This window comes from Muscardinus avellanarius (genome assembly GCF_963383645.1).
Source record: "Muscardinus avellanarius genome assembly, chromosome: 13".
NCBI lineage: Eukaryota > Metazoa > Chordata > Mammalia > Rodentia > Gliridae > Muscardinus > Muscardinus avellanarius.
This window is the reverse complement of record NC_137799.1, coordinates 59,659,413-59,680,399: the sequence shown is the minus strand read 5'-3', so window position 1 is coordinate 59,680,399 and position 20,987 is coordinate 59,659,413. Positions and strand designations below refer to the sequence as shown.

General features: G+C 36.8%; 1 pseudogene across 1 annotated transcript; it reads right to left on the bottom strand.

Annotated features, from left to right (window-relative positions):
• Nucleotides 1–20,174: 20,174 nt before the first annotated feature.
• Nucleotides 20,175–20,430, bottom strand: LOC308272216 (NADH dehydrogenase [ubiquinone] 1 alpha subcomplex subunit 3-like; annotated as a pseudogene). The gene has a single exon. The product of its transcript is annotated as an NADH dehydrogenase [ubiquinone] 1 alpha subcomplex subunit 3-like (transcript).
• Nucleotides 20,431–20,987: the final 557 nt, after the last annotated feature.

The following is a 20,987-nucleotide window of genomic DNA, read 5'->3' as shown; positions in this document are numbered from 1 at the left end:
CCTAAGAAGACAACCCTAACAAGGTTTTTATTTTATTTTATTTTATTTTGTTATTTTATTTTGGTGGTACTGGGGTTCCTGGAAACCCTTCTACCTCTGGGCTACACTCCCAGACCTAATACATACATATATATATATATATATATATATATATATATATATATATATATATATTTTTTTTTTTTTTTTAAACAGGGTCTCTTAAGCCAGTGTGGCCAGCTTCGAACTTGCACGATCCTCCTGTCTCTGCCTCCCAAGCGGGGATTACAAGTGTGTGCCACCACGCCCAGCCTCTAACAAGGTTTTTAAATGAGCTAGATATACATACAATGGAATTTTACTCATCCATAAAGAACAAAATTAGACCATTTGCAGAAAAATTAATGAAACTCAAGAATATTATACTAAATGAGCACACCCAGTCCCAGAGAACAAATAGATGTCTGTTCTGTCTTATATATGGAAGCCAAAGAGATATTTGACACTAAGGGGAACATCAGATAGATGAGCAGAGACTTCAGAGGAGTGACTGAGAGTGATGAGGGAAGGGGGCTGGGACAAAGTCATAAAAATTACAGTAGTAGAAAGAATCCTATAAATGTATACAGAATTTCCAATTCCAATCTGAAAGGTTTGCAGGGTGAGGGGAGGGGGATCTGGTGGGGAGGGCAATAAGAGTTGTGTTCATATGTATTTTTTTAACATTCTCTACTTTAAAATGATGTAAAACTACAGTGTGCCCAATTAAAAAAAACTTTTGAACCAACATTTAACAAAGAAAAACAGCAATAAACATCTGAATAGTTACTTAACATCATTTTAAAATGAGATTATTTCACGCCGGGCGTGGTGGCGCACACTTGTAATCCCCGTGATTGGGAGGCGAGACAGGAGGATCACGCAGGTTTGAAGCCAGCCGCGCTGGCTTAAGAAACCCTGTTTCCAAATTTAAAAAAAATTATATATATGTATATATATATATATATATATACATATATATATATACATATATATATATATATATATATATATATATATATATATATATATATATATAAACAGGTCTGGGAGTGTAGCCCGGAGGTAGAAGGGTTTCCAGGAACCCCAGTACCACCAAAGGAAAAAAAAAAAAGAAAAAGAAATTATTTCTACACATTCACTAGAGATACAAAAATTCAAAAAGAAGATAATATAAAGTATTGGTGAAGATACAGAGCATATAGCATTGGCTCTGTTAGCACAGTGCAAATAATAATTTTGGACAACATTGGCATTATCTCCTAATGTTGAATATGTATTCATCCTAAGACCCAATATCCCCCATCATAGACTTTTACCTAACACAAATGAATACATATGTCAAAATAGCTCATGAACATGAATGCTCATAGCGTTACTAATAACGAAAAATGGGAAACAGTACAAATATTTAACTGGCGCATAGGTAACCAAACTGGGACCTACCATACTATGGAATATTTTCATCAATAAAAAGGAAATAACTACAGACACATGAGCCAACATGGATGAATCACAAAAGCACCACACTAAGTGAAAGAAGCCAGTCAAAAAGGTAAGAGGTGAGGTCAGTGGTTGCCTGTGTGCCAAGGGGGAAAATATTTTCAGGTAAAGGAGACACTTGATTGCCATATGGCTTACACACTACACACGTATATACAACTGGCAATGTCATCAAGAAGAATATTTAATGTAGGACAATTTATCATATATAAATTATACCTGAAAAGTAAATACATATGAGAAAATATAGTGAATCAAACATTAACATTAAAATCCTCTAGTTCTTAAACTATTTTGGTTTTCTATTATAAGGCACAAAATAATGACTCAATGAGCATGAGCCCCACCCCTTCCTTTTCTTTACCAGGAATCAATGAATCAGTCGGGATGATGTATTCCTGAACAATGATGCCATGCCACAACTGAGCGTAAGTAGAGTACAAATTAAAGTTATTTATGCTCAAAATGTCCTTCCAAAACTTCCAGTGATTCAGAGAGAAAGAAAGTTGACATATTCATGTGAAATTCAAAAGTTGTTTTTTTTGTTTTGTTTTGTTTTGGTTTTTGTCCTGGTTTCTCTTTTTGGTTCTCTATAGGTTGGTACTTTCAGGATTTGTTTTTCCTCAAACTCTCACTCTCAAACACAGCTCCAGTTCCCTTCCCCCAATGCCACCTTGTCTGTGATGGCGAGGAGAAGCATCAGAGACAAACATCATAACTCTTTCTTCATTTCTAAGTCATTCCTCCATCCATCTAGAGCGGGAGGATATATTCAGTGCTACTAATCAGGGGCGATGTGAGAAGGAAAGCAGAAGTTAGCTGTGCACTCTAATGTAAATCGATGTGGGGAATATATAGGTATATTAATCTAAAATATTAACCATATACACCAGCCTTTAATGAACACCAGCTATTTCCTGGGTCTGTTCTAACTGCTCTATCAGGATGCTCTCATTTAAAGCTGCTGACAATCTGAGGATTTAGGTTTACATTATTACCATTTTACACATGATAAACTGGAAGTACAAAGCCACTCAGAAACTTTTCCAAGCCATGTAGATAGCTCATGCTCCTTTTTCTATAGTGTGTGTTGTCTATGATATATGACAATACCAAAAAAAAAAGGAATTAGTAAGCCAATAAAATAAGAGGCACTGTTCCTATCTTTAAACAGGTCACAATCTTCTAGTCAAAGAGCCACAAAGCAGACGACTTGACAGGCTGGGTACACGTGTGTGAGTACTTGTCTGTATCCTTACAAGTAGGTGTAAGAACAAACTATCTAAAGCCACAGCCAACCACCCCATTCAAAATACATGAGCCACAATTCCAAACTATATATTCAAATTAGGGCTATTTTATTTCATTAGGAGAAATACTAGTTGATTAGTATATGAAAAAATCTGATTGGAAACAGTATTGCTTTATTTAAAATGTTTGTTATTCTTTCAACTGCCAACTCCCTAAAGATAGGCACAATGCCATGTATGTACTTTTGAAGTCCCCATAATGTATTGTTAAAGCTAAGATGAAAATACTGTCTGATACTAATCAAGTACAGATACATTAAACTTTTAAGAAAGAGAAATAAGCAGGCAGCTGGGTTTTCATTCTTAATAACCCCTGTTTATTTTAACCTAACATCAGTGTCCCCTATTCCCTAGCACTTTCTTCTAATTAAATTCACACTAAAGTTTCAAACTCGTAAGACAGAATCCAGAAAATATATAGTGTTTTTGTCATATAAGTGGCTTCAGGAAAAATTATTTCAACCTAAAATCCAAGAGATTGGTCTAAGGCCCCAGTGGAGAAAAAAATGGAAGGAAGGAAGGAAAGGGAAAAAAGATGGGAGGTAGGACAGGAGGGAGAATGCACTTTTCCCGACTGAGGTTTTGAGAGAGGGAACTCCCACCAGAAGTTTGTTTCATTCTCATTCATCATTTCTGTACTTTATCTTGGCTGCAGATCCTTTGTCAAATCATTAACCTCTTTGAGTCCTAATTTTCTCATCTGCAAATTGTGGATAATTACAATAATCCCAACCTCTCCAGGCTGTTGCAAGGCTTAACTGTGACAATATGTGTGAAAGCCACTGAAACTTCTAAATTATCTTACAAATATTCACCTATTATGCAAGTGTGTAGTATTGCTACAGCTAAGTACACAGAGAATAAGCACAGAACTTCATCCTATGTGAAACACAACTCTCCCCAGTCCCCTCCCCTGTAAGCAGCCTGAAAGTTGGGGCATCTAGCAGGAAAGGAAAATGAGCCTCAGATTCAGGATGAAATGAGATGCCAGAGATGGGAGGAGAGTGGACACAGGGAGGGCTGGGGCGAGAGACTGTTTAATGTTCAAAACCAGTGCCAAGCTAAATTAGAAACATGAGTCTCCGTACCTGTAACTTACCTCATCGCTCTATAATTTGAAATCTGAGATCCCCTCACAGAGAAGTAAAAATAGAAGGCTCTCCAGCAGGTCTGGTCTCTGCCTAATAGAAGAAGAGCGTGGTAGGGGAGGGCTCGGCAGAGAATACCAATCATTTTGCCTTCTCCCTGTCCCCTGGGTGATGCAAGGGGACACAGCCAAGAGAGGTGGGCTCAGAGATCTGATAAGGAAACCTTCCTGGGAGTGGGAGAGGACCAGCTTCCTCGGAGTTACCCATTTTTTACCTTTTGTGTTTTGTCGTAGGCCCTGTGAGATTTCCTCAAAGGTAAGTGCCAGTTAGGTTCTGAGCCTGCCTAACCCTGCCATGGTTGCAGTAAATAAACTAGTCTAGGAGAGGAGAGCCTGGCACAGGTGCAGAGCAGATGAGCTGGCTCTTAGCACTGGGGAAGAAATGACTTGGTCAGCATTGCCTGCTCTCTGTGAATACATTTTTCCCTGGCTGGGGGAGCCAGCCTGGGAACCTCTAGAGGTCATTTTGTTTACGTCCTCTCTTTTGGTATAGGGTCCAGTCCCTCTCATATCAGCTCAGTGCTGTGCTTTGTCATCTATCATGCACAGGAAGGTTTTCTCTTCCCTGAACTACTACTATATATTATGGACAAGGTGACCAAGCAGGAATGGAATGAACTGGTTTCTCATTAATCACATAGAAAATGAATACCTGGGAATACCTTTCAGCATTCTTGGTGATGATTATATATTGAATGCTCTGAATATAATGAATGTAAGTGTGTGTGTGTGTGTGTGTGTGTGTGTGTGTGTGTGTGTGTGTGTTACTGGGAATGGAACTCAGGGGCATTCTACCTCCAGGCTATTCCTCCGGATCTGTTTTACATTTTATTTGGAAACAGGTTCTCACTAAGCTGCTGAGAGACTCACAAAGTAGCTGAGGCTGGCTTTGAACCTACACTATCCTATCTCAGCCTCTCAAATACTGGATTTACAAGTGTATATCACCATGCTCGGCTTAATAAATACAATTTTGAGAATTACCAATGTCAAATCAACCCTGTGGTTTGTTTTTAAAGAAAATTACTGTAGGTGTATTTTTTAAATCCCAGAACTTAGAATTCGCAAAGACAAAACAAAACAAAGAAAATAAACTCAACAAAATGTTAATCTAAATACCCCAAACAATTTGACTAAGTAATTTTCCCTCTAATATTTCAAACATGCCTTAGTCTTCATTTCTAAAACTATGTTTGTTCATATAAATTGGTTTTATTCAACCACTTTGCAAGAACCCAAATATTTTTTCTGTTGCCCTCTGAAGAAAAGGTATTTTTGTTTTCATCTTACTTTCCTTATAAATAGGGTTACCAACTGCATTCATTATAAAAAATCAAGAAAGAAAGCTTGCAAGCTATACCTACTTTTTTCTTCTCTTTCTTCTTTCCTTCTTTCTTTTCCTTGCTCCTTCCTTCCTTTCTTCCTTCCATCCTATCTTCCTTTTTATATTCTTTCCTTTCATACTAGAGTTGAATTCAGAGGCATTCTACCCCCAAGAACCATCCCCAGCCTTATTTTATTTTTTATTTTGAAACAGGATCTCACTGGATTGCTGAGCCTGAACTTGCCATCCTCCTATCTCAGCCTTCCAAGTACTAGGATTACAAATGTGCACTAACATACCCAGCTTATGCTTCTTTATAAGAGCACAAAAAGTGACCATCAGGACAGAATAGAAAGAAGGAAGAGATGGAGCCCTCTAGACCTGAATTTGAGTCCTGGCTATCCTCATAATCCCTGTAATTTCTGAAGGACTTAAATAACTTTTCTGTACTTCATTCTAAAAAGAAAAGAGAAAAGTGGGAAGTAGTGCTTAACCTTTGATTATATTAAAGATTCAGTAAGATGGAATATTTGAAAGCCCCAGGACCATAATGTCCAACAGCAATATACTGCAAGCAACATTTGTAATTTTGAACTTTCTAATAGTTACGACTAAAACATAAAAGAAGAAACTTGTAGAACTAATTATAACAACACATTTTTATCTAATATGTTTAAAATATTATCATTTCAAGACCTAATCAGAAAATCTTATGTTAATGAAATATTTTACATTTATTTTCTCCCTACTAAGTCTTTTGAAGTCAGTGTGTATTTTACACTACCACACATTTCAATTAGGACACCAAATTTTCACAGAAAATCATCTATATTTAGATTTGTTAAAATTTACAGCAAAAAAAATAGATTCACATATCCAATTTGTTCCAAAAGTACTTAAATGTTTTCCAAAAATTAAATCAAGTATCAGTGTTTTGAATATGAAATGATTGAAATGAAATAAAATTCAGTCACATTGCCCCCATTTTAAGTGCCTAATAGCCACAGGTAGCTAGGGACTACTGTGGACCTCTAAGTCCTACAGTAATATTTGAACTTAGGGGTAATCAATTAATTTTATTTTGCCCACTAATGGTTAATCAGAATCTAAAGTTTGCTAAGCATGTAAGCTTCATGAATTTCATGAGTTGTTCCTGAGAAATATGAACAACATCTGTGATAAGCTTGCCTAGGCTAGAAATCAAGCATTGACATGACATAATTTTTATTTGCCATCACACTTATTACCCAAAATGGTCTTCTGGAACTGCAGTCATCAAGCTGCTCTAATTTTTCCTCCTGGCTTTTCCTATCTCAGATGATGAGTAATGATACCAATGTTTTCATTACATGTAAAATATGAACATATGAGATAGAACATCAGCTTCATTAATCAAACACCACTGCTTTGGAATTTTGCAAATTCTTGAGCTAACCAAAAATATCCATGAGTCCATATCCAGAGTAATTAGACAAGAAAAATAAATAAAAAGCATCCAAATAGGAATGAGAGAAGGGATATTATCTCTGCTGATAATCTGTATATAGAAAATCTCAAGACTCCACCAAAAAAGTGTTAGAACTAATAAATGTATTCAGTAGTTTCAAGACACATAATCAATATATAAAAACCTGTATAATTTCTATATGCTAACAATAAACTATCTAAAAAATAAATTATAGAAACAATCTTAGATAAAAACTTCCTGAACAAGACCCCAAAGACACAAAAAATTAAAAGAAGGATCAATATCTAGGATTGCATTTAACTGAAGAGCTTCTGTGTAGTAAAGGAAGCCATAAAAACCTCAATAGAGAGCCTCCAGAATGGGAGAAGATTTTTGCCAGCTACTCCTCTGATAGGGGACTATTATCTGGAATATGTAGAGAACTCAAGAAATTCACAGCCCCAAAAAGCCCCACAAATAACCCAAATAAAAAATGGGCAAGTGAACTAAACACTTCACCAAAGAAAAACAGGTGGTAAAAACATATATGAAAAAATATTCATCATCATTAGCAACTGGAGAGATGCAAATCAAAACTACCCTGAGATTTCACCTAACCCCAATTAGAATGGCAATCATTAAAAACACAAACAACACATGCTGGCAAGGATATAGAGAGGTAGGAACTCTAATACATTGTTGGTAGGATTGCAAATTAGTGCAACCACTTTGGAAAACAGTATGGAGGATCCTGGATCCTCAGAATAATGGGAATAAATCTACCACATGACTCAGCAATACTACTTCTGCGTATCTACCCCCCCCAATAGAAACCAAACTACCAGACTAATGCATATGTATTTATGTTTATAGCTGCACAATTCACAATTGTCAAACTATGGAACCAGCTAAGATGTTCATCAATAGATGAATGAATTACAAAACTATGGTATATAGACACAATGACATTTTTTTTCTGAGTTTCTCCATTATTTTTTCAATTAGTACATTGCAGACATGCATTTGTGTGTGTGTATGTGTATTTGGTGATACTGGGGGTGGAACCCAGAGGCTTTTCTACCTCCGTGCTAGACTTCCAGACCTATTTTATACTTTATTTGGAAACAGGGTCTCACCAAATTGCTGAGATCCTCACCAAGTAGCTGAGGCTGGCTTTGAACCCATGTGATCCTCCTGTCTCAGCCTCCCAAGTGCTGGGATTACAAGCATGTGCCACCATGCCCGGCCGTAGTCACACATCTTAATGGGGTACAGGATGGTAGGGCCACACATTCACACATCATTCATGTACTCAGCCATAAAGAAAAACAAAATTATATCATTTGAAAAGAAATTCATGGAACTGGAGAAACCTTAGTTAAGTAAAGAAAGCAACCTAATTGAAAAAGATGCAAGGGGGAACACAGAAGCACCCTAATGCGCATGATATACATTCACAAACATATCAAAGTCAGTCACCATACCAAACAGGAGGAGGAGGGAGGGAAAGAAAATGGAGTGGAAACTGGGGAAGGGCTAAATGAGTGTTGTGTGCATGTGTGCCTCTATCACCCTGAACTTCATCAAGATATATGAGTACAATGCACCAATAAATTAAAAAATTGAGAGTAAAAATAAAAATTAAAAGGACACTACAAATTCTAAACTATCTGTGCCCTTAATTCTACTTGTTTTTCTTACTTTTAGTACCTCTTTAGTTTACCTAATTAAATATGTTTGCATATTATTTGACAGCTTGATTGCATAATTGTGACAAAATATTTTAATTAAATTACATTGATTTATATGGCTGCACAATTCACAATTTCCAAACCATGGAACAAGCCAAGATGTCCATCAACAGATGAATGGATTACAAAACTATGGGCTATGTACACAATGGAATTTTACTCAGCCATAAAGAAGAACAAAATGATGTTGTCTGCAGGGAAATGGATGGAACCGGAGAAAATTATGCTAAGTGAGATTAGTCATTCACAAAAAGTGAAAAGTCTAATGATCTCTCTAATATGGGGAAAGTAGGGAGAAAATGGGACATTGGAGGGACTCCAGACAAAGGACGAGAAACCTTATATGAGTGAAAAAGGTGACCTAAATAAGGGAGATGAGACGGGGGAAGAGAGAAACACCTCAGTGGACATCATGTACATATACAAACTTATCAGAATAACTCACTATACTAAGCTTGGGAAGATAGGAAGAGGGAGGGAATAGGATGGGAATCGGGGAAGGGCTAAATGAATGCTGTGTCCATATATGCCTCTACCACCCCGAACTTCATCAAGATACACGATTACAATGCACTAATAATTTCTTTAAAGTGAAAATAAAAAAGTCTCATTCACAATAGCATTAAGAATTAAGTACTTAGTAAATTTAACCAAGGAAATAAAATATTTATACATTGAAAACACTGATGAAAGAACTGAAGATGACACAGGTAAATGGAGATATATTCTATGTTCATGAATTTTAAAAATTTAGCATGGTTAAAATGTTCATACTATGGAAAGTGATCTTTGTATTCAATGTAATCTTATCAAAATCCAATAAATTTTTTCACAGCAATAGAATACTAAATTTTATAAGAAATCACAAAAGACTCTGAATACCGAAGCAATCTTGGGCAAAAAGAACAAAGTTGCTAGTACCACACTAACTTTAAAATATAGTAATCAAAGCAGCATGGTGCTCACATAAAAAAAGACACAATGACCAATAGAACAAAAAAGGGATCAGAAACAGACCCATGAATTAGTACTTGACTAGTCATTTTCCAAAAGAGGTCATATAGATGGTAAATAGATATATGAAAAAAAATGTTGACTATCACTGGTCATTAGGGAGATTTAAATTAAAGCCACCATGAATATCATCTCAAATCTGTTGGAATGACTATTATGAAAAAGACAAAAGGTAAATGTTGGTGAGGATGTCAAAAAAGGGAACCATTATACAGTGTTCTTGGTGGGAATGGAAGTTAGTACAATCATTATGGAAAACACAATGATGTTTCCTCAAACAAAGCTAAAAATAGAGCTTCCATATAATCCATCAATAGCATTTCTGGATATATACCCAAAGGAATTGAAATTAGTATGTGGAAGGGATATACCTACTCCTGTATTAATTCCAGCATTATTCACAGTAGCCAATATATGGAAGCAACCTAAGAGTTTCTCAAAGGATGAAGGGAGAAAAAAAATGTGGTATATACATATGATAGAATACGATTCAGTCTTTAAAAATTCTCTGTGACAACATGAGTGAACCTGGAATACATTATCCTAAGTGAAATAAGTCAGGCACAAACAGATAAATACTGTATGATCTCTCTTATATGTAACAGCTAAAACAACTGAAATCACAGAAGCACTTAAGGAAAACTTACAGGATGGTTGTTAGAAGAGGCTGGGGATGGGGAACAGAGTATAGAAGGTTACTAACCAAAGCTTACAAAGTTTCAGTTATATAGGAGGATATATTACTCAGCATGGTAACCACAGTTAATAGTAGTATATTATATATCAAACTTGCATTAAAATAGATTTTATGTGTACTCACTAAAAACTAGTAAGTACCTGAGGTGATAAATAATTTAATTCATTCAATATCATCATTGCACATTGTATGTACATATCAACCTATTACATTATACCTCACAAAGAGTATAAATTATACCGCCATGTGTCAATCTAAGAAAAACATAACCCACCTTTTTAAAAACATCCACATTGAAATTTTACAAAGATCTTTGTGAATGCTACAGCTGTGATTCTGAAGCTATTTTACCATGAATACATGACTTGCATTCAAGACGGCAGGCTGCTGGAAGGACTAAATACTATTCTGTCTTTTTTCTTCCTTAAGGATGAAGAAATCTGAGAAACAAAAGAAAAAAAAGATTCAATCATTTGGATCAGAACCTTAGCCTGTTCTGTAATCAAGGATTCTGCAAGTTCTTTCAAAGATTTTGCATCTTAAGTCATGAGGACCCTGATACTTTCCCCAGGTCTCCTAAGAAGACCAAGAGTGTTATCTGATGAGTGGTAGGCATATAAGGTGATCCAATACATGGCATGTTGGTTAATATCTTAGATATGGTGAATAACTGCTTTTGCTATCAACCCCAAATCCCTTTCTCATGACACTAGCAACATCTCCTTATATTCCTTTGGCGAAACTAGCCTTCTATTGCATACAGACTCATGGGAATCTCAATTAAGTTGCCCTGTCCTGTCAGCCAACAAGTATGTGTCTGACCAAAACTAAACCAATTTCTTTCTATCTCCTTGACTTTTGAATCTCAAGCAAAACATTACAAAGATTCAAATGGCTAGAGCCCTTTCATCCCAATGTCTTGTGATCCTAACCTTGAAGAGATTGTCTAGATCAGCTACTAGATTTCACGAACTTCTTGCTTCTTCCCCTTTCAATGGATTGGTTCTAGTCTTTAACTTTTTCTTCAGTCCCAAAGTTCCATAGACTACAATAATTTTCTTCTTCTTTTTCTCTCTCCTAAAGTTACCCAGAGTTTGTTTGTTGCTTGAATCCAATCATTCTTCACTGAAATAATAATGTTCTGTTATAAAGTATAAATTCTCTCCAGGCCCACACTTGCTTGGCCAAAATGAACTTACTGCTCTTTCTCCAACTATGCAAACAGAAAGATGCCTATTAATGAGCTCATGAAGTTGAGTAACAGTCTCAGACAATTGCTCTGCAGTCTCCCAAGAGCCCTAATTAGAATCCTTTATTTGTCTTCAGCTGAGGCAAACTTCACCGAAGAGGTGAGGATCTTTGAAGGAGATGGAGACAGTCTTCAGTTTATTTTATCTCTGGAGAGAAACCCTCCAGAGAGATTCTAATTGATAACATTATAAAATATAATCATATTACAAAACCAAGTAAACCTGAACTAGACCTAAACAAATATTTTTCCATTTTCAAGGCAAATTGTCCTCAATTTGGAGCTCCTTACTCCTGTTTCACTTCCTTGATAATCATTTTTCTTTATCAAGTTATATGCCCTTTTATATTTCTACTTCAACAATTACTTAGAGAAGTCTTAGAAGCACCAAGCTGTCTATACTGCCTGAAACAAACAAAAATATGTACAATGAAATAAAAATATTGTTGACAGTCAAAATATTTATAAGTACTGGCTTTCATTCATAGAATATAGTATGACTGTTAATGATGGGAAAGTATTTGTGTGTTCAGAGAAATACAGGACTTATTGTTTTGCAAGCATGGCACAAAACCACTGCCAAAAGTTATATATGGTGCGATGTGTAAGCTAGTTTTTTGGCAGTTCACATTACCAAGGACTGCTTTTAAATTAAATTTCATAATTCTATTGCTGTCTTCTGCTCCTATTCTTGTTTCCTTAGGAACATATTTTTCCCTCTGCAACATTATTATCAGCTTCTATATTCCAGGCATCTGTGTGGATCTTGAGATCTTACCATAGGTTTTTCTCCTTCCTCATTAGCGAAGGCTTGCTTGGGCTTGGGATAACCCCTGTTTTGCCACATTCTGCCAGTGCATTATCTATGCTTTGTTCATAAAAATACCCATATGGAAGTTACCTGAATTCTTTCAGATCATTCAGGTTACATTTGAAATCTGAAGGCTATAATGTACAGAGCTGAAGACCAGCAGCCTTGAGTTGTTTTCCCTGGAAAATGATACCTACACCGTATAGACAGGTCATGGAAGAATCCTGCCCATTATGTTTCCCATTACTTAGTATTTAGCTTAATTTTGGGGGATTAATGTGTAATGACACTTTTATGTCATATTAGTCTACCTAAAACACTTGGTTTATTCTTTATATTCATTATATCTTCAGTGGGAAGGCTAAGTGATATAATGATCTGATATATAATTGTTAGCAGGATCTACATGGCTCTAGAATTATCTCTTTAAGAACAACTGCAAAACTTTTTAAAAAATACAAATATACAAGATATTAAATATATCTTGTGTTAATTAACTATGTTTATTTACTAAAATATAGGTGTATCTGCCATTTTTCATACATTGTATAGTATTCACTATGCTAAATACTTGTTTATTTTATTAAATTCTTTAAAAATATCTTAATATTTTGATCTCCATTGTTAATATAGAAAAAACAAGACTTGAAGAATAAAATGTCCAAGGTAGCAAATGGCAAAATCAGGATTTGGCCAACCTAAATTCAAGGGTTTATCTGCTATACTACACTGCCTCTCTAAATACCAGCCAATAGCTTCAAGGTAAGTGACAATATAGAAAAAAATATATCACAAAGGAATAAATGTTAGAGAGCCTGTCAATTCTATTTCTCCAAGCTTTTGGTAAAAACCTTAATTGAGATCAGATATATCTTAGTTCTGTAACTCAGAAATAAACTGGAATAAAATAATCTCACTTTAATCTTATTATTATATCTTCAGGTCTGCAAGAAATTTCATCGAAAAGGCTTGCCCAATCAATAGTGGTATTTCATCTTACATTACAGAAAACATTAATGAGGTGTCTTAGATCATTGGCCAAAAATCAACTTGCTGATTTTTCTTGAATAGTACGAATATAATAATGGCCCAGCTATAATTTAGATAGCATGGATTCTGTGCCATGTGTTGATCATCTTTGACAAAAGAAAGTCCGCATCTCTTTCTGATTTACAGTGTCTCCTTGGAACTCATCATTTTTTTTTAATCTGGCAGGGGATATATCAAATGCAAACATTAATATCGTATTGGAAACTGGGCGTAGAGTAGGAAATCAATGTCATAGAACATTTCTTCATCAAACAAATTTAATAGAAACTGACTCCAGACTTTGATTAATGTGGAGAGTGGCCATTAAACTAGACCACTTTATTGTAATGCTAGACCACTTCAGGGCTCCAGGAATAAAGCAAATGCCCCTCCAGCCAAAAACGTAGACCATTAATTTGAAGAACAAGACCTGTGCCATCATAGGAGGAAAACATTCTATCACCAACATAGTTATATTATCTTGTCTTCAAGAAAAATAATGACTTTTACCATTGAGAAAATGTTTATATTAAAGAAACCAGCATGTTACTGTTGGGGGACTGAAAGGAAACTTACTTATGTTGGTGCTTACCATTGCTTCGGGAACTGAAGCCCATACTTCTTTTCTGTCCTGCTCCTGCGTTAGTCTCCTGGCTGAAGTGAAAAGTACTACTCAGTAGTGTCAGATTCAGAAACAGGAATGATGGAAGAGGTGGTAATTTTCCCAGGGACTTTTCAGAGACTTGAAAATACATAAGGGGTGAATACAAAAGTTAAGGAAGAAGAGCTTAGTTGAGAATATAAAACATTCCTACCTCCTTGTGAAGAGCTAGGGCCTTGGGGTGTTTCTTTTGAGATAAAGCAGGAAAAATTGAGTTTGCTAGACGTGTAACCTTTGTTTCTCTTATATTATGATATCTCTCTGTAAATGTTCGAATCCACTAGTAAATAACTTTACATATGCCTGTGAATTCAAATGGGTGAGACTTTGGGAGGTTTTTCATAGCAGGGCTTCACCCCAGCTCCTCCCAGATTTGACTGTACCCTACAGGTGGCTCTAATCACTGATATTAATGACCTAGATCCTGCAATCATGTTCTATGAGGAACAACCTCTGAACCTTCTCAAGCCTGATAAAGCAGCTTTTGCAAGAGGGCCTCAGTGACCATTAGGCTCATCCCCAAAGATGGAAATCCAGCCTCTGAAGGGCACAGTTCACCATTGTTGCTGCAATCCTTCCTGCCCCTTTTTTTATTGCATTCATTCATACCAATACTGGATTTTCAAAGTGATGAAAACCCGAAATGACAGAAAACAAGAAAACATTTAAGAACCATCTGCCCTTTCTCGGGAAGAAAATGACTTTGAGGAAGAGTTCTTTTTGGATCTTAGAGAAATTTTATATGGTTGAATCATTATAATTTGTGTGTATACATATGTATGTGTGCTTTACAAAGCAAGAATGATGAAGGAAATTAGTTAAATAAAGAAGACAGTAAGGAGTTAATATTAATTATCTATATTAGCTGATTTAATAATTCAACCATGTGTTAATACACCAATGTGAAAGATTAACCAAAATTATAAAGTCTCATAAATATTAGAAAATGTGCCCAAACTCATATAACTGCTCAAGGCAAACCTAGGACTTAATCTTATGTGCAAGTGTAAGCTCCGTGCTACTGCCACAACTTCATGAAACCCTAAGTCAAAATACCCTATGGGAGGTGGGCTCTTGTGTTATATCTTTGGAGAATTTTTTTAGGAAACAGAAAAGAGATTTTTCAAGCTGGCTTAGGTGACTAAATGATTTATGAGTGATATAGCAAGATGCTGTTTCCAAAGTCAACAATAATATGGGGCTGAGGGTATAGCTCAGAGTTTGAATATCCTTAGGTTCAATCCTCAGGACCATAAAAATATAAATATTAAAAATGTCAGTATAAAATAACTACCATGTAACAAGTGCCCAATATATCTCAAGCAGTGTGTTACCATTTTTTCTACAATCCTTGCTGTATTTAATCCTAAAATTCATTATTCTATGAGCTACCCTGTCTTCCCCATATACAAGAGTGTTCAAACTCCACAGCAAATCCCTTTAGTAAAAAACATTCCAACTCTTGGCCAGCTTTTTGCTCAAGCAAACCAATCCTTACTAAAAGAACTCCAGGTGCTTGGCAGGTTACCTAAAATTCTAACCCAGGAGAGATCAAGTCAGCAAAATTTGGGGCCAAAGACAGGTATCGGAGTGTCTGGGGCAGCATTGTTTCCAGGTCTTTTCACCAGGCACTGAGGGTGTCACACAACCCTGCAGTTAACAATATTTAATTGCTAGCTACCAAGGATTCTGGAATCATTAACATACAAATAATTGTTCCACTGTTCTTGTCAACAGCAAAGTGGTGAAAACCAGAAATGATAGGAAACAAGAAGACAATGAACGAGGTTTCTAAATAAAGGTGTGTGGTGGGGGGAGTGGCAGCAGGGAGGCACAGGGATATTTTCTCTTTTTTCCAGAGTGCAACTTAAGATGTCAGCAGAAGACTGCCCATTGTCTCCAGGACCTATTCACTGTCTGCCTTTCCACAGGCTACACCCAGAGACCAGAGGGTAATTAAGAAGAATCGATAGATGGTCTCAGGCCAAACTTAAAGTCGTCAGAAGACTGTTTTCTCCAGTGGTTTAAAAAAAAAAACACTATGGATCCCCAAAGTTTAATGTTCTTGAAAAGTTGACAAAGGGATTATGAAATGTGTATGTCATTAAATGCTTCACCTGATCTTAAGGTTCTAGTTGATTATATTAATTGAGTGGTATTTGGCTAGGTGCTTTCTGTGTTACATAAAAATATCTAATATTCATCACAAAATTTCAACAAGCATTAATATTCTTATTTTGCAATAAAAAAGCTAACACTCAGAGAGATTAAGAACTGAACAAAGAACCAAGTAGTTTAGTAGCAAAGCCAGTGTGTGTTCCCTTAATCAAGAGTTGCTTCAGTGTGCTGGGGCAGAGGGAGAAATTAAGAAACAGAGGCTGGGTTATCTTCAATTTTTATATTAAAACATTCATTAAGCCAAATAAATTAATAGATGCATCTATCATTGTGCATTTTCAAGCATCAATAAGCAATTCAGAAAGTAGTTTCAAGAATAGCAAAGAATCTTAAGATCTCCAAGTGGGAAGTCAACCTGGTCTGAATCTCTTAGACTGTATGAGCTGTACCCAGGAGGCAGAGAGTTAAGAGCCAAGTGTTTGTACAGAGAATAAACTACATCTTTTCCTTCCAAAGCTGATCAGAAAGTTAACAACAGTGCTATCCTCAAGGAAGGCAGCAAAGACTGACTCCAGAGACCACTGAGTTCCATCCTCCCAGTTGCTTGGACCTTTCCCAGACTGAGCAGTCCTCCCACCCCACCTGTTTTCTCTTAGGAATCGATGCAGTTCATGGTTATGTGCTCAAGGTCATGGGGCTCAGGTGGCCCACAATCCCTCTTCCCTATTCTGGAGGACTGAATTCCAAGCACACTCCAAAATAATTATGTCGTGATGCACGCATCCTCTCCTTTTTCTGTTTTCCTAATGTCACATAGGAAGAAGTTCTTGTAGAGATGAACCTGGCCCCATCATCACACTAGACTTCATGCCAATTCCCAAGCATCCTCAGAACCATTAGTTCCTCAGCTTGTGTGTACATGGTTTCTTTCATTCTCTCTATTGCAGATATATTCACTTTCTCTTTAAGCATCAAATCATTAGTCTTATTTACAGCAAATGTTGGATTAAAGAACTTGGCTTGAAGCTATGACCCAAACCTAGACCCTGGGACCCACCCAAGGGGAGAGTCAGATACCACTCAGAAAACTATAACCAAATTGAATGAAAAATGCAGAAAATTACTTTATCTATTATTATACTCTGTGGTAGGGAGAAATAAGATGATTAAATTTTGGAATTGGATTTTCTCTGATAACTAGGGACTAGAGATCGTTTTCAAGCCAGCTTTTTGCATGGAAATCAAGCCTAGAAATGTGGCAGCTTTAGGTCTGCTCATTAAATTTATACACAAGTTTTCTAATTAAATTATACAAAATTTTACTAGGAAAATTATTATTTTGACCTATTGCTTTATAGCCTTAACATTTTAAAGAATACTATTCAGTAAAAATATATAACTGTGATGTTATAAGTGAATATTATACTAAATGCCACACTCAAAAGTTTAAAATAACAACAGCTAACATTTATTTAAGCGCACACTACATTCCAGATTTCATTCAACATAGATTAATTCATTTATTCCTATTCATCTACTTTTTTGAGGTCAATATGATGATTATCCCATGTTATAGCTTTAGGATCTGAGTACAAAGAGGTTAAACATATTGCCTGAGCCGGGTGTGGTAGTGCACACTTGTAATCCTAGTATTTGGGAGGCTGAGACCAGAGGATCACAGCTCACTGACAGCCTCAGCTACTTAGTGAGGCCCTCCACAAATTAGTGAGATCCTCTTTCAAAATAAAAAGTAGGGCAGGGAGTGTAGCTCGGAGATCGAATGTCCCTGGGTTTCATTCCCAGACCTGCAAAAACAAAAACAAACAAACAAACAAAACACTGCCTGAGAATAGCACAGCCATATTCTGAGCTTGCAGTCAGGCCTCAGGTTCGTATCCTGAAGATTCAGGTTTTCAGTTTTCAGATCCTCTGTCCTTAAACTATGATTGATTTTGCTTCTACAAAAATAGTCCGTGTTGATCAGCTTATTGTCACTATGACCAAAAAACCTGACATAATAATTTAAAGGATGAAACACTTATTTTGGCTCCCAGATGCAGAGGTTTTAGTCTTGTAGCTCCATTGCTTTGGCAGAACATCATGGCAGAAGGGTGGGATCTAAGAAAGCAGCTCAACTCATGGAAGCCAAGAAACGAAGAGAAGGGGGAACTGGGCATGAGATATAGCCCCAGTGGCATGCCATACAAGGACCAACTCCCCACAGCCAGGTTCTACTTCCTACAGTTTCCACCAATTTCCAAGTCTATTTAGGTTATGAATGCATTAATAGATTAACCCAAAGCCCTACCTCAGAATATTTCTGCATTAGAGATTGTGCTTTTAACACATGAGCTTTTGGAGGGACATGGCAGATCCAAACCACAACACAATCCAATAGTGTATCCATAACCAGATGTGCAGATTAAATATGGTTTGCTTATTAGTTCTTGAATCTGTTAACATTCATACACTTTATCACTGTACTAATTATATGACAGACAAAAATCAGTAAAGCACAGTTGTAGTTTCAAGAAAATCAGTCAAGTGGTGGACCTCTAAGAAGTCAGAAATTTATTAACAATTGCTTGATTTCTCTTGCTCTCTTCTAACAGCTTCTTTAGCTCTTCTGCTTTAATACCACTCCGATTAACTGGGTCATTTAGTATTGTTATTAATGCTAGAAAAACATAACTGAAAATAAAAAACACAATTATTATTATATTATCAACTTCAATGCACATTCTCGTCTAGTTTTCACTTATTTAATGCCAGGGTCATGGACCTTCATTTGCATGAGTATTCTATGCACAATGATTTGCAAGGGAGGTATCATTAGCTACCATTTATCAAAGGAAGAAGCTTAGTGAAGCTCGGAGAAGTTAGGTGACTTTCCCAGGTCACAAGAAGCACAGCCAAGAGTTATCTGACTATAAGATCAAAATACTTTCCACTAGGTTATAGTGCCTCTACTTTATATAATCCTTATGCATCCAATCTTTTTCTCCCTGATTGTGGTTTGGCTTGGAACTTCTGCTTCAGTTCTTCCTTTGGAAGATAGATTGAGTAAACTTGTATGATAACATATGTGTGTGTGTGTGTGTGTGTGTGTGTGTGTGTGTGTGTGTGTGCGCACGCACACACACACACACACACACACATATATATATATATATATATATATATATATATATATACACATACATATACATTAGACCTAATTGACCAAAAAGGAAACTGGAATATTTCCTTTGTCTGCCTTCCTGTTAAGGCTGGAGTGAGCCTGGAACAGCCAGATCCTTTTTTTCTTTTTTTTCTCATCTGAGGCCCACCCTGTCCTCCTTGGAGATTTCCTAAGCCAAACCCACTTCCCAAGCAGCAGGCAGCCTCAGCCAAAATCTCAGTCTGGGTTAAGAGCATGTGTCTCTGTTTTTGCCCTTTCTGGCTGTTGTAACAAAAGTTCACAAACTGGGTGGCTTATGAACAACAGAAATTAAATTCATTTCTCACACTTTTGGAGGCTGGTAAGTCTAAGATCAAGGCACTAACAAATTAGTGGGAGCTCACAGATGATGCCCTAGCTGTGTTTCATGTGATATAAGGGCTGAACAAACTTCCTTGGATTTCTCCAAACTCATGGCCTATCACTTCCCAACAGGCCCACTTCCCAATACTCATAACCTTGACAGTGAAGATTTCGACATATGAATTTGATGAGACACAATATTCAGACCATGATAGTTAGTGTCTATGTGCATAAAAAGAAGGAACTCCTAAATGAGAGTTCTCTGTTCCCAACACAGGGCATGATTCTACATCCCCTTAGCTCATAGATTAGAACTACTATAGCAACATAGGTGAGACCAACCCCACAGACTGTTCTTCCTTCCCTCTTAACAAAACACACATATGGTTGCCAGTCCTTACTTGAAGGGGATGGATCCAGGAAGATGGTGTGAAACCAACCTACCATGTCCATTGAGCTTCTCAGGCACAATAATGTAGACTGGTTTTCCTTTGGGGGCTGCTTCCTAAAAATTTCAACATCATTTTCTTTTTTTCCCCCACATTTTTATTAGGGGAAGGGGCTTCCTCCTGTCAATGGAGGTTCTTCAGCCACTGAAGCTGGGGCACTGGGGGTCCTGGGGGTGGCTGGGCACATCGGGCATGTTCCCATCATCTTGGACAGGCACTGGGTAGTTGTAGGGTGTGGCTTTGTTGGTCATGATGACATACTTGATGTAGGGGTAATTGGGGGCAGAAATATAGAGAGGCCTGCGGTGGTGAAGGAAACAACCAGCACCGGATAGTGGGCCCAGGCATTCTTGAGGTAGGCGGCAATTCTTGCAGCCATCTTGCTCCTCAACATCATTTTCTTTTATAATATATTTTATCTAAGCCTGGAATACAACAAGCAAATACTATCTTTGTTCAAAGTTCCCACTTAAATATGAGCTGATTGGGCTGTAAAATTCCCTTGCAGTCACATTCTTAGCATTTCACCTAATAATAGGGCTGAGGGCTTGGGAATCTAGTAGTGGGCATCCCAAAAGGATGACTGCCTCTACTTTGGGGGTCATTTTCCTTTTCAAAGAGTGCCAAATGGCCCTTTTACATCCTATTTAGAACTTGAATCCTGAACACAGAATTCCACTTTTCACCATGACATGGTTTTCTTTTTGCAGGACTATCAATTTTAGAGAGGTACTGCCATACTAATTATTTCTATCAGTTTGTGCTTTCCCATGTATGTATGTATACACATATCCTAAATTCTCCCTGAATGCACTCAGTGAAAGAGTACATGTAATAATTAGCTCCAACATTTCTTAAGTACATATGAGTGTACTGATCATTTTAAATACATTATCTCAGCCGGGCGTGGTAGCACATGCTTGTAATCCCTGCGCT